This window comes from Raphanus sativus, chromosome 9 (assembly GCF_000801105.2).
Source record: "Raphanus sativus cultivar WK10039 chromosome 9, ASM80110v3, whole genome shotgun sequence".
Taxonomy (NCBI): domain Eukaryota; kingdom Viridiplantae; phylum Streptophyta; class Magnoliopsida; order Brassicales; family Brassicaceae; genus Raphanus; species Raphanus sativus.
Genome location: NC_079519.1, coordinates 26,774,368 through 26,777,137, shown reverse-complemented (window position 1 = coordinate 26,777,137; position 2,770 = coordinate 26,774,368). Strand labels below are relative to the sequence as shown.

General features: G+C 32.6%; 2 protein-coding genes across 2 annotated transcripts in view; both read left to right on the top strand.

Moving 5' to 3' along the window:
* LOC108823549 (DNA-directed RNA polymerase IV subunit 1) overlaps positions 1 to 2,770 on the top strand; it is a 39,050-nt gene that overhangs the window by 9,277 nt on the left and 27,003 nt on the right. The gene's annotated exons all lie outside the window — the stretch shown is intronic.
* LOC130494562 (SPX domain-containing membrane protein At1g63010-like) overlaps positions 2,041 to 2,770 on the top strand; it is a 4,385-nt gene continuing 3,655 nt past the window's right edge. Inside the window, exons 1-2 of the mRNA XM_056994463.1 lie at positions 2,041 to 2,286; positions 2,566 to 2,655. The gene's annotated coding sequence lies outside the window, so the exon portion shown is untranslated. The remainder of the gene's footprint in view (positions 2,287 to 2,565; positions 2,656 to 2,770) is intronic.

The following is a 2,770-nucleotide window of genomic DNA, read 5'->3' as shown; positions in this document are numbered from 1 at the left end:
TATAAAACAACAATTTGGAAAACGAGTAACACGGGAGACAGCAAGTTTATACAGAAAACATGTATTGTAGGTAACCAGAAAATGAGTTTATCGATGTGCCGCCATTTTGGTAAGTTCTTTCCAAACATTTAGTCCACAATCTCTTTATATAGTAATGTAATAAGGTACAAAATATCTTTCATACAATTATTAAATCGTCCAAAAAAATCGTGTCGCTTTTTTTACTTTCCGATCTTTTAGCTGGGATCTTTAACTTATGATTTGACACATTTTTTTATATTTTTCGACTAAAAAATGACTCTTATAGTTCTTATTTAAGAAATAATTTTTAATTTTTTTGAATTAAAATCTAAAAAAACTAAAAATTGTTTCTTAGCCGAAGCTAAGAAGCTAAGAACTCCAAGTAAAAGATAAGGTTAATCATGATTTTAGTCTATGAAATAACTACGATGAGTCCATGACTTGTCCATTACAACACATAGAAGGAGGACAAGTTGATTACGGACACATCTTACACATGCAAGTTCGTGGCTTTTAAATAATTGAGGAAGTTAGTACTTTAGTTTTTTTCTTTTAACTATTTGGTTGGAAATCTTGGGATTGTATATTGTTAATTAAGAAAATAATGTAATTCTGCAACGACTAACGAGTAAACTACACATAATATCATAACAATAATACATTAGTAGTTTTTCCATAGATGCCCGACTAAAATTCTTTATTTCATTTTGACCCCAAAATCATTCTCTCTTTATATTCAATGGACCATGGTCATATATAAATGACGTTGTTGTTTCATGGGTCTGGAGGCAACTTTTGTTTATATACCAAAAAGTTTTTATATTTTTCATATAAATAAATAACCTTTTTATATACTAGTCTTGGGGTATAGTTATCTTTTTTGTTAAAAATTATTGGATTCTAAATATTTTTACCATATGAGTATAACTAAAACTCAATACAATTACTATCATTAGTTGGGGGTTTATTCCGCTAGACTATTGATAATGCATTTAATCATTATCTTGAGAGATGTTGGATATAAGAATGAATTCAGTCTTCTCCATCTTCAGTGCTTAGTGCTTACATATGGGCATGCTTATATAGAAAGAGAGACACAGCATTCTAGAGGAAGACATTAACAGTTGCTTGCTTCTGTATTCAGAAGATATGAATATATACGAGTAATGAAGATGAGAATATTCAGTACTCATGTGGAGCATATCTTGTACCTTAACACTCTTTAATATTTGCCACACCAATCTTGCTTTGAAGTTTAGTAAATTGTACCTCAAGACCACTGTCGCTTTGTTGAAATTAACATTTCATTGTTAAATAAATGACAAAATTGATATCCTCTCAGCAAACAATAATTATATGATAATTTACCTCAAAAAGAAAACAATGCACGTATGATGATTTAGATTCTAGATATCACCTTTAGCTTTGAGCTTCTGGCTTCTAGAGAGATGCATGCCATACACTCATACTCTCTTACACAGGTCCACAACCGCACTTGCTTTTGTTATGGATAGACATGACTTCTAGATGAGTGTTCGTTTTTCTTTAGCTTCTTTCTGCTCTTTATACATAATGAATAATTAAAAGTAGAGTTTGGTGTGAAAGACTATAGCGACACATGTCGTGAACCCATAATGTTATTAGACACTAGGTTAAAAAGTTTTGTTCTCTTCTCTGCTGTCAGGGAACCTTAGCAAATCAAATGATAAGCTTTAACTTCGAGGACCAATGAAAAGCAAACACGTAATGACTGATATCTGTGAATACTTGTTAATTAATACGGAAATCTGTAACGACTAACGAGTTACGACACAGAGAATATTACATTAATAGTTTTTTTCAATAGAAAGCCGTCATAAATTCATTATTTCAACTTTGACCCCAAAAGTTTCATCTGCTATTAAGAAACCCACCCTGGAAGCTATGCAAAATAACGAAAAAGCCCACTTTTAAAGAAACGTGTCTCTTTAGCACTTTCGGCACACAAGATTTGATTCCTCTCCTTTTTTGTCTTCAATGATTGGGTCTCTCTCTCACAACTTAAATGCAAATCAATCATCACATTGTTTACTCCGAAACTCTCTCTCTGTCTTTCTCTCTTCTGGGTCTCATTACAAGAATCGAAACCTTTCTGGGTTTGCGATTGATTGCGAAGATCCTTTGGTAAGATCTTTTCTGTCGGATTCAACACGTAAAGGAAAGAGCTTTTGATCCAGATTTGTTGTGATATTTCCTCCGTTGATGGTCATCTATATCTCTTAAAAGGTATTGTTCGTTCATTCTTGTCGTTTAATTGCTTTGATAACAAAAAGACAGAGAGAGAGAGAATCTAAGGTTCGATGTGAACTTTTTTGTAAAAACTTTTTGGCTGTAATGTGGAGTTTTGTGGAACAGTAAAAAACAATTGGTGTGCCTACTTAGAGCCAAGCTGGCTGCTGCTTTATAAATCACTGCCCCCACTTTACGTTTGTTTATATTGATTATTATTATTATTAGGCCTTCATGTTCTGATCCCTTTTGCCCACTATTTTAATCTATTTCCAGATTTTTAAATCTGTATAAGATCTCAAGGAAGACATCAGCTTTTGTGTTGAAGGAAGAAACCAGAGAGAAGAACGAGGAAAGAGATACAAGGTAAGAAAAAAACACTGTGAGCTTATTGATAGATCAAGATCTCTGCTTTGGCTTGTTTGTTAGAGATTTAGAGCATAACATCTTTCTGAATAGAAATGCAAGAGTCTTTAAGAAC